Genomic DNA, 15,923 nt, shown 5'->3' on the forward strand with positions numbered 1-15,923 from the left:
AATATAATTTCTTATTTTGATAAGTTCTATATGATTTTAATAAACAATATAATAATAATGAAAACAAGTTAGTGAGAACATAATATGAACTAGGAGAATTCTAAATAGGAGGAGATGGGCAGGCGGCAAGGCAAGAATCCACCCAATAATCTGAAAAACAACATGAAAATACCAAAACCCAATGATCTTACAACAGAAGGACTTGAACACCCTAACACAGAAGAACTATAGCATTTTTTTAAATAAAAATATGTCACTAATTTTGTTATCTAGGAAAAAGTTAAATATACAGTACAAAGTTAAAATGATTACATTATTGAGAAAATCATTTAAATGATATTGTCAGAAACATACTCTCATAGAATACAGAATATCAAAATTAAATAATTATATAACAGAAATTGGAAAATGGAAAATATTTAGCACTCTCGTGAAATTGCATAAATTCATGCAAATCCACAACATCAACGTAAAGAAAACTAATACAACTTCAAATATGACAAAGTAACAGACGCAACTAAAAGTGTCTCTTGAATGAGAGAAATCCAGCACCAATTTGGCTGACCCAAGCATGGGATTAAATTTTATTATGTTATCTGCTCACATAAAGTCAACATCATCATGGTTATTGCTTAAAAACTGAGATAGTAATCAGAAATAAAAGCAAGCTGTATGACTTGAAAGTGCCATTTATTTAGAATGGACATATATGTCTTAGGTATTCTCAGGTTTCAGCCCTGCTGTGGGATATCAGGCAGAAGCAGCAGACTCTCCACTAGTGTTTGACTCTCACTTGTTTGATCCTGTGACCTTGCCTGAAGCTGGACCCACACTGTGAAGAGCTTGTCCTCAATCTGTATTCATTTTGGCGCTATAGGAAGAGCCATAGCCCATCTTGATGTAGGAATTAGGGTCATGGAATGTAACAGAGGAGAATGGTGTTAATGACTGGGAACATCAATGCAGGGACAGAAGACAGAACCTCCTATGCACCTGGAACCAACTAACAAAGATGTCTACAGCAAAGAAGGGATTTGTACTAGCACTAGGAAAAGGACATATTCTCCCTTATTTATTTAGTAGATCACTGACATGAAATCTTAAAGATGTTCAATTTTAATCACATAGAGTTTTTGGAGCACATTTATGACTTAGAATTCATTAAACTTCTTTAATTAAGTCCACTGAAATTACTGTTACTCAAATACTTAGGCTGATTTAGCATAGCAAAACTTGATCCATACTGACCTATTACTTTTAAATACATAAAATACTTTTTATGTTAATATTCTTCTCTAACAATTTAAACTTCACAGAAATGATTATGTGTAGAAACAATATATGGATAGAATACAAAATTTTACAGAAGTTGAACAATAAACAAAGATTGTAATCATGATTAACTTGTAGATGTGTATTTCGGTTTTAACAGTTATATACCGAAATAAATCTTCAAATTCAGCATTGATATATACAAAAATTGGAAGTGATGGTTAGCCTGTTTATGTGTATTCAGAATTTTAGTGAAAAAATAAGAAAAAGAATGAAAACATTTTAAAGAAAGATCATTTAAAAAAATAATCTGAAACTTTAGGCTAAACTTAAATATCAAATTGAAATGAATAAATGTTAATAAAAAATGTAGTTCAAAAACATGAAGTTGTTCCAAGTATAAACTTGATTTGTCTCAGTTAAGAAGCTTTGTTGCATAGACATGTTATGAACTATTTGTGTAAAACAGTTATCCTTAATCAAAAAGTAAATAATATCTGCAGAATTATACTTGGAAAAATTGGACACATGTACTTTGATTTTTAATAGTTAAAGGCACTACTTAACCAACAAATTAAATGAAAACTTTTAAAATTACACAAAGGCATGATGTGTTTTTTAAAGCTAATGTGAAATATTTAGGTATATAAAATTATAATTCTGGACTACACTTGAAAATTTTTATTTTTTATACAAGTCTTCTTAAAATATGAAGCCAAATTGCATGAGGCAATCATTTAGAAAAATATCTCCCTGTAGGAAATTTTAAATTCATGCTACTTCTGGCCAGGGTAAGTTACAATGGCTAAAATTCAAATGTAACATTTAAGCATCAATTTGTTTTCAAATTTGAAGTCGTAAAACCAAGAGATGCAAAGTAAAAATGAATTTGCAATTAGTTATGTTCCTTTCTGAAAATGGAATAAATAAAAATGGATGAATTAATGGACTTTCTTATTTGCATATTTAAAACTAAGTAGAAACAGACTATTCCAATGACTTACATTTGAATTAATTATGTAACTTGAGAAGTCTGTGTTTCAGACCTCTCCATCTTAAAACAATACTAACACCATGAGACCCATTTTACTCAGCTATTTTGTTACCTGCTCTTGAGCTAAACCACAATTTAAAAACCCAATTTAGCTCAATTGAGCATTGTATGTACTTGCAAATTGCTGGGCTCACCACTTTCCAGAAACCATGCTCCTGCTATTCGGTAGGTGCAGAAAGAGAATTCTACTAATAATCACTTCCATTTGCAACTGGTTTTGTGCCAAACTTCCTCAGACAAAGGGACTTAGTTCCTAACATTCATACTAGTTGTTACCTTATCAAGCTGAAGCATAAGCCAATTAAAAGCTGCCAATTTTTTTTCATGAGCCTCCAAAGCTAGATTTATTTTGAAAAATTTAAACAAAACACATCTGATGGATTATTTCTACTTGCTCAAATAACACAGAAATTATTCCTAAAATGAGAAAATGAGATGAAAATCTGCAAATACATGGAGAAAACATATAAACAAAAGTAATAAAAATTTCCTCTAAATGGGAGGTTATATCTCAGCTTGATAAAGAAACTATAGCCTGCACATGAAATGGTCATTCCAGATGTGAGTTTTTCTCTCCACTGGTGATAAAGTTCAATCTCAGTAGCTACAGTTAAATGATATATTATTGACCCACATGAAACTATCAAAACATTCAGCTAAAAATTCCTACAGAAAGATGAGAACTTCTGAATAAGGATCTGATATTTACACCATTAATAAAGTAAAGCATGCAAAATGAATGGAAACCTAAGAAAATTAAAGTAACCAGCTCAAAGTGAATGAGATGATAACATACAAAGTTCATTTGCTTAGTTCCACTCAGAGAGCCTGAAAGTTATTTGGTCATAAGAATATATACCTTGCCTACTACTTATATGTTTATTACAAAATAACACAAGTCATTAGCTACAGATTCCTAAACATTAGTTCCCATGCTTTAAAGAAGAAAATAATTTTATGCAATTACTATATTTAAAAGAATTATTAACTAAGGCTTCCATATACATCTTTGAAACTAATTGAATGACTTAGTATTAAACTGTTGACATTTACAAAACTATATATTCATTAAGAGTAGAAATAAAGTACATTTGCAGAGATTGGAACATTTTATATAGCTATCATCAATGATATGTTCTTGAGATTCCCTCTTCTTCACTTGTTCGCCTCTTTCTCCCTTTTGCTCACCTTCGCGCTCTTGCTCTTTAGATCTCTCATTCTCCCTTTCTCAGTCTGGTGCTGACTGTGGCAACGACTTCACTCTAACTTGGGATCAAGCTCTATTTCTAACTCTTATCTCATTAGTTGATTTTCAGCAGGATTTCACTATATCACTATAGTGCTATTTTATTTATGTTTTAATGAATAAGTCTTGCCTAAAGATCAGAAGGGCAAAGCTAAAACACTAGATGTCAGACAGAGGTGGTACACACTTTTAATTTCAGGATTTAGGAGAAAGAGTCAGTTGGTGCTCTCTGTGTTCTCTCTCTGTGCTCTCTGTGTTCAAGGCCACCCTGGACTGCACAAGATCATTGTAGAAAGAAATCGAGGTGGGGGTGGCCTACACCTTTAATTCCAGTACCAGGGAGATATATGCACTTCATCCCAGAGCTAGAGGGAATATAAAATGAAAGGAGGGACAGGCTTAGTCTGCTAAGAGTTTGCATAACCAGTTTAGTCTTTGGTGGCCCAGCCTTGTTAGGAGTAAAACTTCTCTACTGCCTTGATTAATTTGTTTCTTGTTATCTGGTCAAATGCCAATATCTGACTCTGGGATTTTATTATTTGTGCTTCATTTGGCACCCAACATTTGGGGTATGAATTCATGAAAAAGTTGTTTCCCTGAGGCTTTTTAGCCACTAACACAGACTGGGACTGAGTTTGGGGCACCAACTGGGGCTGCAAATGGGTCCCCAGCCCCACCAGGTGAGGCTTTCTTGTCTCCCCCCCCCCCATAGGGTATAGTCTCTTTCTAAAGTCCCTTATCAGGCTGCTGCTAAACTAAATTACAACACATCTTCAGGATGTAAATGTTCAGGTTTTAGGAATTAAAACTTAATCTTAAGTAAAGCAGAGTGTGAGATGGGTCGAAAGTATAGTGCCAGAGAGGAATATTAAAACTACACATTACAAATAAAGCAATGAATTTGTGGGGACATGATTTGTGGCAGTAATGGAATACTCAGGTTAACATTCCTATCAGAAGGCTTTACAAAAAAAACAACCATTCAGGTCGTACAAGAACAGGGTAAAACAGCTGCTGATATTTCAATGGCTATAAACTGATTGGCCCATTAGCTCTGGCTTCTTATTAACTAATAATTATAACTTACATTAGCCCATACTTCTTGTCTGAATCAGCCAAGCGGCTTGGTACCTTACTTGGCAAGGCAGTCACATTTTGCTTCTTGGGTCTGGATCACAACTGCAGATTACACTTCTCTCTTTCCAGCATTTTCCTTACCCAACCTCTACTTCCTGCCTGGTTGCCCCGCCTATGTTTCCTGCCTCCATACTGGCCAATCAGCATTTTAATAAAAATAATACAAGTGATAGAATAAAAGACCATTGTTCCACAGCACTAAGTTGTTCTTTTTTATGACAATGATATATGTCTGCTACTGGCAGAACCAATATACTTCAGAGAGGATAATGGGCAAGTTAAAAAAAATATTCCACATGGTATTTACTTTCTTTGTGACAAGAGTAATCTGCTGAGCAAGAAAAAGCCTTTGCTTCTACTGATAACAGTGTGCTGACGTAATTGGACAAGCAGGACACAGAAGAAAGTGATTGCCAAACATTGTTAAGATAAGGAGGACAACCCTTCAGAACATCCTTTGTCACAGAAAAGTCTGTTAGATATATTAGGCCTTTAATCATATTTTCTGGAAGGTGCTTGGTTGGACTTCCAGCTGAGACAGATTATATTATATCTGTTTTGGGTCTCTGATGGAGTTAAAGACAAGTTAGTTATTGTTAGAGTTTTCCTTATTAACAAATTCTGAAAAGAAACTCACAAAAAGTTTCAAAGTATATAAAATGTTGAGAGACATAAAAGCTTAAATCACTAATCTCTGAAAACATTTTGCAGTCTAAGAATATAGTTTCAGTTGGAAATAGAAGTTAGAATAGATAGCAAAACAGGTACAATACTTTGGACTCACCAAGATAGGATAAATATGTGTCAAATATAAACAACTAGTATTTGTCAAATATGAATAAACTAGACATTGTTGATGTACTTATTGCCTGTATATATTCTATTTAGTTATTGTACTTGCTGTATATACTTTTTTCTTATTTTAGTGATAGCCTTCTTTTTTATTTTAGACAAAATGGAAAAATATAGTTATATTGTATTTATGTATTAATAAATAAAGCTTGCCTAAAGATTAGAAGGGCAAAGCTAAGCCACTAGAGGTCAGACAGTGTTGGCACATGCATTAAATTCCAGGATTTGGGAGACAGAGGCAGATGGATCTCTTTGAGTTCAAGGCAACCCTTGCCTACAAAAGATAAATACAGAACAAAATCGAGGTAGTAGTGGCCTACACTTTTAATTCCAGTACTAGTGAGTCATATGCATTTAATCTTAGCACCAGAGAAAATGTAAAATAAGAGGAGATGGCTTTTTTTCTGCTTAGTCTGCTGAGTTTTCTTAGTCTGTTTAGTCTTTGGTCTCCCAGCTTCGGTAGAGGTAAGACTTTTCTCATGACTTGATGCTTTGCTTTACTGATTTTAGGGTTGAACCCCAATTTCTGACACTGGGATTTTATTATTCGTGTTATGTATTACTTCTTAACTTGTCTTATTGTGGAACAATCTGTTTGGACACTGTGAAGATGTGTTTCTCTCAATGGTTTAATAAAGAGCAAAATGTCTAATAGCAGGGCTGGAGGAAATTAGGGAAGAGTTGCAGACAGGGTGAGAGCTTGCTGAGATGAAAGATGGCAGAAATATTAGGAGTCATGGGGAGAAGCTAGATTAATATATTGTGCTGAAAAAAAAATGTAGTGTCATGGTAGAACATTAATAAGAGATAATGGGTTAATTTAAGTTATAAGAGCTAGTTAGCAACAAGTCTATGCTATCAGCTAATTATTCATAATTAATAATACATTTCTGTCTGATTAACTTGAAGTTGTCTGATTGGACATAAATTTTGCCTACACATGGCATCTAATGTTTGGCACCTACAGCCACATAAGACCAGAAAAATCTTAAAAAATGTTTAGAACACAATGTCAAATATAGCTTCCTGGTGACCAAGGTTTCTCAGATAGACTTTTCATACAGAACCTGCCTGCAGATTAGAGCCAGCTGCCATTGCTATGCAACTAAACTGAGTGATGCTGGCAACTGACATAGCAGATTAAGATTTTTCTCATACCATCAGAGAAAACTACAAATGCTCAGTAGTAACAGAACCAGTTGGGAAAAAAAATTCTAAATAAGTTGCAATATGTTTAAAAATATACATTGGTTTAATAGACACAATAGAAAGGTATAGACAATCATAGAAAAATAGTTTAAAATATTAAAGTCTTTAAGGAGAAAAGTAAAAGAAAAAAAACAAACAGATACAGAGTTTGAAAAAGCACAGAGAGATTGGATCATGTATGGTGTTGTATTAACTTTATTTTTTTTTGACTGCTGATGAACAAGTGATAGATGTTGAGAGACACTGGATTATCAAGTTTGCTGGATGAAACCAACCTCTATATGTCTTGACTTCAAAATGGAATTCAGAACGTGTACTGCTTTATGGAAGAGATTATGCTTTTGTTCACAGAGTAAATAAAAGGCTGTGTATTAGTTCAGGTTTGAAGAAGATCAGGTTTGGTAAAGGAAGGCCTCCTGAAAATCCTGGCTACAGATATTAAAAAGAAACCTGAAGAACTTACAGGAAAGGTAATGCTTACTTAACACACCCAAACACAAAACAAAAAGATTAATTTTGGTCTGGTTATGTACATCAAGCAGTTTATACTTATATTAATATGGATATTTGTGTTATCTTTGAAATGTTATGTGTTTTCATAGCAAGCAGACCAATCAGCAATGAAAACAGATGACTCAAGTGATCTCTTATCTCTTAGCACCTCTGCTGCAATTCCTCAGAGTTCTCTTTCCAGAACTGTTTCAAGGCTGCTGCCTGAGATGGTTCAGCCATACAGGTTACTTCAGCCTGGACTTGACAATAATCCTGATTTTTCTCAGGGTCCCCTGAAGATATTAGTGCCCCAACACAACAGTCATATTCTAGAGAAAACAGTGACCACATTCCAAAGAGATGGATTATGGATGTTTGTCATCAATGGGTGGGTGGTTACAAGTTGTTACTAGTCAGGGTTAGGGTAAAAACCTAAACAATGGAGTTAAATTTAAAGTTCTCTTCCTAAAGAAAAAAAATAGATAGTATAGAAATAATGAGATAAATGGGTAGATTATGGAATCTACTATTAATTCAAGAAGCAATTGTTAATCTCAAAATATTTTACATTGGAATATATTTTGGTTTATTGATATAAATTTAAAGATATTTTTGTAAGCTACCATATATTTCTACTCTAGTTTGATCTATTGTACTTACGCAACTCATTTAAAAATGTAAGGTACAATTAAAAATACAGGTTATTAGTTAGTCATCTACAATAATTAAACTTGGTCGTATTTGGCATGCTTTCAAGCTTAAACAGATATATTTAGATGTAGGAGGAAGCTGCTTGTTCATCCCGACCTGCCAGAACCAAAATAACCACACAGAGACTGTATTAACTAAATCACTGCTTGGCCCATTAGCTCTAGATTCATTCTTTCTTTCTTTCTTTCTTTCTTTCTTTCTTTCTTTATTTGTTTATTTATTTATTAAAGGTTTCTGTCTCTTCCCCGCCACCGCCTCCCATTTACCTCCTCCTCCCCCAATCAAGTCCCCCTCCCTCGTCAGCCCAAAGAGCAATCAGGGTTCCCTGCCCTGTGGGAAGTCCAAGGACCACCCACCTCCATCCAGGTCTAGTAAGGTGAGCATCCAAACTGCCTAGGCTCCCACAAAGCCAGTACGTGCAGTAGGATCAAAAACCCATTGCCATTGTTCTTGAGTTCTCAGTAGTCCTCATTGTCCGCTATGTTCAGCGAGTCCGGTTTTATCCCAGGCTTTTTCAGACCCAGGCCAGCTATGGCTAAAATAAAAAACAGCAATGATAGCCTTTGCTGGAGAGGTTGTGGAGAAAGGGGTACACTCATCCATTGCTGGTGGGAAAGCAAACTTGTGCCAACCACTTTGAAAAGTAGTGTGGCGGTTTCTCAGGAAATTCGGTATCAACCTACCCCTGGACCCAGCAATACCACTCTTGGGAATATACCCAAGAGATGCCCTGTCATACAACAAAAGTACATGCTCTACTATGTTCATAGCTCTAGATTCTTATTGGCTAACTCTAACATCTTAATTTAACCCATTTCCATTAATCTGTATATTACAATGAGGTTGTGGTCTACAAGCAACATTTCAGCATGTCTATCTCTGGCAGCGGAACCCTGGTATTCCTCTTCTAACTCCGCCTTCCTCCACCAAGCACACAACCTAGCTTTCCCCACCTAGTTCTGTTCTTCCCTGCCATAGGCTCAAAACAGTTCTATATTCATTAACCAATAAAAGCAACACATAAACAGAAGGATCTCCCACATCGTTTAGATAGGTAGATAGTGCTCAAACACATCAAAGCCCTATAGAATATTGAATTTAAAATATTTGAATAACATAAGGCTTTTCTTGACAGTGAAATGATTTATTCCTGACAAATCTGCTTCAGAGAAGATGTTGGACATTGAAGAACCCATATATGAAATTTTCTGTTTGTGACAGAAGATAACCTATAGGCAAGAATAGGCCCATGCCTTGATTGCTAACAGTATGCTGCCCAAACTGAGCAAAGAGAGCACAAAAGAAAGTAAATGCTGAACTTTGCCAAGACAAAATGTACTGTCACTTGAAATTCCATGTGTTTCAAAAATATCTGTCAGATATATGAGACTTGTGAGACAAAGTTGGTTACTCCAGCATTGCATAGGAAATCTGGGTGACTGTTCATGAAGCCATATGTCTCTGACATAAGTTAATCTCATATCCTTCTGGGGCCTTTGATAGAGTTAAGGACTAAATAGTAAGAGTTAGCTTTTCTTAGGTATGATTAAAGGTAAATAAGGTATAAAATTTAAAAATTACAAAGACAAGATAGATTAATAGAGTATTTTTCTAAATTTGTGAAATAAAAATTGACTATATATTATAATTATAATTCTTAGTTGATAACATGTTTTGTTGTATTTAGCTTTTCTGTGTTAAAATTAAAACTTTCATTTTAAATTAGATAAAACTGGAAAATGTTGTGGAACAATATTTTTACACACTGTCAATATGTGTTGCTCTCTTTATTTTAATAAAGAGCTAAATTTCCAGTAGATGTGGGTAAGAAGTTAGGCAGGACTTGCAGAAAGGAGAAAATTTGTTAGGATGAAGAAAGGCAAGTCACCAAGAAATGGGGTCAGGGAATGATAAACATTCCATACCAAAAAAAGACACTGCCACATTGCAGATTGTAGATAAAAACTATAAGTTAATTTAAATTTTAAAAGAAAGTTAGTAGCACACTTAAGCTATTTGCTGATCATTTACAGTTAATAATAAATATCTGCATGATTATTTGTAATTTTACTAATGAAAAAGAAAATTCAACTTACATTGCCCTATACAGTTGTTATAAACATACACTCCAAACAAATTACTGAGGCTTTTTAGATTCCTAATTTTTGGTACTTCTGTTATTCATAGAATGGTGTCATTATGAGTGTGTGTGTGTGTGTGTGTGTGTGTTTGTGTCTCCTAGTCCAGGTTACATTTTATTCTGTAGTTTCTTTGTATGGAACCAAAAGTTCTATGAAGTTTTTTAAATTACCTTTGGGTTTGAGCTATTGTCTACATTGTTACATTTATGCTCATGATGATTTCTTTATCTATAGTAAAATACATTTCAATTAGTAAATATGTTAAAAAATAATTCACTATCAAATCTCTTATCCTTACATAGGGAAACATACCACCATTTTTTTTTTTGTATAAATTTCAGGGTGTCTTCAACTGCTTTTATTTTCCTGCAAGTATTTTATTGCTTTTAGTCGATTTGAATATGCAGAAATCTCATATATAAATAATATAATATATATTATTCTTCAAACCAAGTAAAGTACTCACCAAATGAAAACACTATATTATTATGGCATTTTGTTTTATTATTATAGTGTATGCTATAGTGATATTGTAGCTCTTAAATGGCAATTGGGACATACTCAACACCTTTTTTTTTAATTTGACTAATGAAAAAATCATATGAATCAGGAGAGAAATGCTTCTTTAATAACCTGATGATACTATTTGTTGTAAGGAGGCTGTTAGTTTGTTTCTTGGCCACCGGACAGCTCAGACCCAAAATAATCATACAGAAACTGTATTAATTAAATCACTGCTTGAGTCATTAGCTCTAACTTCTTTTTGGCTAACTCTAACATCTTAATATAACCCATTTTTAGTAATCTGTGTATTATGAGGCTGTGGCTTACCAGATAAAATTTTAGCGTCTCTCCAACAGGGCTATATGTCTTCTCCTGACTCTGCCCTTCTTTCTCCCAGCATTTAGTTTAGTTTTCCCCACCTAGCTCTGTTCTACCCTATCGGGCCAAGCCAGTTTCTTTATTAACCAATGGTATTCACAGCATACAGAGGATAATCCTACATCACCTATCAATCCCTATTGTTTGTTTAATGTTGATAGAGAGAGTGCCTAATATAACATAATGGCATGCACTTAGCATATACAGATCAGGATATTGCATGATTCTTCCTAGAATTCAGATGATTTGTGAACTTGGAAAAGGTTCCCATCTTGATGACAACAAATAGTCTGTAAGCCGTTTAATGAAGATTAATGACACCCTATTTTGCTTCATGTCATCAAAACAGATTTAGATTGCCAATGTTTTTGTAACATTTTTGTAAATAAAATCTTAAGTTTAATGTTTCACAAGCAGTAATAACAACCTTCTAATTTCAGAAAATAGACAGTAAGATGGCTTTATTTATGCCAATTTCTTCAAAGTAATAGCTATTCAGCTTAGTTTTGCAATTCAACCATTAAATAATTTACTGACGTTGTCATTCAGTTTCACGTGCCATAATTAGCATACAAAACTTTACTAGAAGTGCAAGTTGAGCCAAATGTTATCATTATAATTAGAGAGTAAATTATTCCATACATTTTAAAGCATATAAGATAGTTTAAATCTTTCTAAGGGTCTTTTTGTCTCTAGAAATTCTTATTGAGCCTATAGAGGCCGCCTCCTCTTAGCCAAAAAGCCATACCTAGATTGAAATTGTCTGATAAAATTTGAAAATATTTCAGTTTGGTGATCATTGACAAAATCTTTGTAACTTAGTTGCCAGTATGATCAAGAATCATTTTCAGTTATTTTAAACAATGAGACATTATAGCCCTCAAATTATTTTTTCAACAGTGAAAGGATATAATGAAGCTTTTTAGTGTATGACATATTCTAGATTCCTTCATATATTTTATATATGTATTATAAATTTCCTAATTAAGGTAGATTTTCTAAGCTAAATAACTTAATGTCACTAACTTAAATAAACTCACTGACATCTAAAACAGAACACGTTAGAATTTTAAGTTGTACTTATTTGACTTCACAGTCACATTCTTCCTGTGTTTATCTGTCAAGATAAGAAATAGTATAGCTTGTATTATATTTTGAATAGAATTTTGGCCTTCATAGCTTTCTAATTAGAATTCTTTTACTCCATCATTATGATAAAATTTCCTACCCAATGGTCTGATGTTTTTCTACCTATCACCAAATCACATGTTTACAAACATTGTGATGTCTCATAATATCACCAGACATGTTATGACTCTTTGGAACTAGTTCCAATTATTCTAAAATTTTATTATTTTGACTATTCTAACATACTAGAAGGTCTCACTTTGTTGTTTCAAGTATTTATTCTTAACAATAACCAACTCAACTTCATGAGTTTGTGTTTTGTTTACCTATACTGCCTTAATAGTAACAGACTTTGACAGTATGTCTTTGCTCACATATTATTGTAGGAATTCATTCTGGATTTCGAATTTACTAGGATCTATATGTTTATGGAAAAGAAAATATCATCCTAAAACAAATCTGTTTCCAGTTGGAATAAAAAGCCACAGTTTATATTCCAGCTTGTAATAATGCAGATTTTTATAAAGTGGAACATCCTATAATTTAAAAAGGCAAATAAGATAACACTTAGAAAATCATTTCAGTCAGTAAAAATGGGAAAAATGAGAAGCTCAATCTCCGAATATTTTTGACTGTATAGCAGTTTTGGTTGATTGCAAATGAGATTCAGTTTTATTTTAGTTGCCCGTGTCTCTCCCAGTGTTTTACCCACATATAAATAAGTCATTGTCAACATGTTGTGTCAATTATTGCCATTCTGTTTCTGAGTTCGCATTAGTACAGTAGCAGGGAAGAAATGATCCCATGCTTGCTCACACATTGAAAGTGACCAATGGTCCAAAACTCATTGCTATATCCATTCTCTTTTGTTTCTGTGCTTGAGAAAATTGGGGTTGCTTAGGCTCCTCTTGAATGTTGCCTTCCTTGCTTGACACCCAGCATTATCAAGATTTCACAATTTAGAAACACTGCTTCCTGTACATTAGATCTGCTAGATACAAACTTATACTTTAGATAGTGAATTTTTTTCAAATGTTTTTGTTCTGCTTCACTAGTTCCTCTAATCATACCTCTAATCCTTAGTATAGACTTCAAAGTATTATCACTGTAGATATTGTTATTTATAGTTGGTTAAATGACTTTATTTCCAATATGTATAAGTGGAGGCTGCTTTTTCATTTCCCAGCTGCCCAGACCAAAATAATCACACAAATTGTATTAATTGCAAAATCACTTTGACTATTTGTTTGGGCTTCTTATTAACAGAATCTTATATCCTAAATTAAGCCATTTCCATTATTCTATATTTTGCCACAGGCTCATGCTTTACTGATAAGTTTCTGGCATCTGTCTCTTTTGGTGGCTGCATGGAGTCTCCCTGACTCCACCTACTCTCTATGTCTATTTACATCTCTGTTCAGATTTCCTACGTGACTTTAATCTGTTAAGCCATTAGTCACAAGCATTTTTTTTATTAACACATGACAATAAAACATATTCACAGAATACAGAAGGGAATCCAACATCACCTCTCCTTTCTCTCTAAATAAAAATGAAGGTTTTAACTTTGATACACTAAAATTACATATAACAAAATAGGTATCAAGCAAAAATTACAGTTACAATATTTATATATATTATATATTTTATCATAATTAAGAAAAACTATAATTATGACTATCTATTCTTCAACTCCATCAAAGACCCCAGAAAGGTATATTACCTAAGTAAACAGGGAGTGCATTGTATGAAACTTCCAAAAGTCTAGAATTGACAGAGACATCTCACTGCTTGTTTGTTTTCCCACCTGCCCAAACCCAAATAAGCACACAGAAACTGTTATTAATTGCAATGCTGCTTGGCTTATTATCTTAGGGTGCTTACTAACTAACCCTTACACCTTAAAATGTATCCCAACAAAAACCCATATCCTCCCAGCTCTGATGGTCAAGCATTTGATGAAATGTCTTCTGTAGCCTAAAACAATGATGATGAGTAAGATTTTGACATTAAGACTAAAAATAAAAGATGGAAAATCAAAGTTGTTGTGCATGTGGAATTTAGAGAAGACTTTCATTTAGTTTGTGGTTTAACTTGAGCATGCCACTAAACAAAATGCATGATTGATTGACTGTTTTCCCTAAACTGAAAATTAACCAGTTTTACAAGGTTGCTGTAGCATGTCGAAATAGAGATCTCACAGTTATTGCATCAAGTGCATCTTTTCTTTCCCCAGTGTCCTAGTATCTGACTAATTAGAATTTCAGTATTGTTGCACATACCTTTAATCCCAGAACCTGTGAAACTAAGGAAGGCCGATCTCTCCAGCCTAGAATACAGAGTTTTCGCAACAACCAGGGCTATCCAGGCAAACTATGCCTCAAAAAGTCCATATGATTGGATTTAATAGAATTTTTCTCATCTACTTTAAAGTAATTACTAAGGACTGAAGTCAATGCTTACCAAATCTCTAATCTAACCTGGGAGTCTGCTAGAGAGGAAAAACTAAATCATGACTAGTGAGGAAAAACTGGGTTACTGGGTATAATAATCAGAAAAATACCTAAAAAGTGAGGAAACATGTTCTTTCATGATGATATCGCATTCAAATGAAATCATGCATTCATATTGAAGGCATAGTATTTAACCCTAACACGTTATACTGTTTTCATCACCCTAGTCTTTTATAGAAGCTTCAAATTTTCATCACCAAGTATTCAAATTACACATAAAAGCACTATAATGGAAATAAAATTCTCATGACTGGTCAACTGTTGGCTCCACAGCGGAGGTACAACATTTTAAATATTTATAGTTTCAACATTATACTAAAACAATGTTATACTAAAAGCATTTTAACATTAATAAATTTTCAGGACTGAGGATTGGAATGTATAGATGACTTAAGGCATGCCGTCACTTGTGGATAAAAATAATGTATTTTTTCTCACCTAATTCATTTGAGACATTAAATAAACTTTATTGAAGAATGTATTTTATACTTACTAAAAGTAGTCTTTGTTAAATGTGAAGTCAAATCCAACTACATAATACATGAAGGTAGAGAGAAGCTCCATGAAGCTTATAAATATGAAGAAGAATGATCAGGAACTGAATTAAAATGTCTTTTTTTAATTCAATTTTCAAGATTTTTGAAAGAATTTGTCATGAAATCTCTAGCACATAGACTTTTTAATAACGGGACCAAATTATGTATTTAAATTATTAGTGCTAATATGCATGCAGAAACAGATGGGTCACTGGCTCTTCTGGACCATTGATGCAAAAAGTTGAATGAGGTGTGAAATGAAATATCCAACCCTCACCTTAGAAGGAATCTGACAGGACTATGCTGAGGGACCTTCCATGGCATTTTAGTGAAGTTAAAAATCACACAAGTGTACAATAAAAGCTCCCTGGGCCTCAGGGCTCTGATGGTGCAGGGTAGTGTGCTTTACCAGCTGTTTTATACCTATTCTGTGTCACCACATCTTGCTTAACTCTCTCTCTATCGAGAACTGCAATATTAATAGTCTCTATTTCAAAGTAGAGAGCTAGTTAAGAAAGTTATCTGAAAGATTCGAGTTTAATGATACAACTTCATTTCCATTTTTAAGACATACTAGTGAGAATAAAAGGAATAGAGATTTAAAAACTGGCTGAAGTATTGGTTCTTGGAAATTGCAACTTCAATTTTTAATTTTCAGTAGAGTCCAAAAGCTTACACTTAGAGTAATGATCTTTTAATATATTAACATCCTGACAAAGGAATACAGAAACTTTTCTATAAACTGTTTAC

Source organism: Microtus oregoni, unplaced genomic scaffold (assembly GCF_018167655.1).
Source record: "Microtus oregoni isolate MIOR12 unplaced genomic scaffold, Mior012 000043F_ref0000047, whole genome shotgun sequence".
Classification (NCBI taxonomy): Eukaryota; Metazoa; Chordata; class Mammalia; order Rodentia; family Cricetidae; genus Microtus; species Microtus oregoni.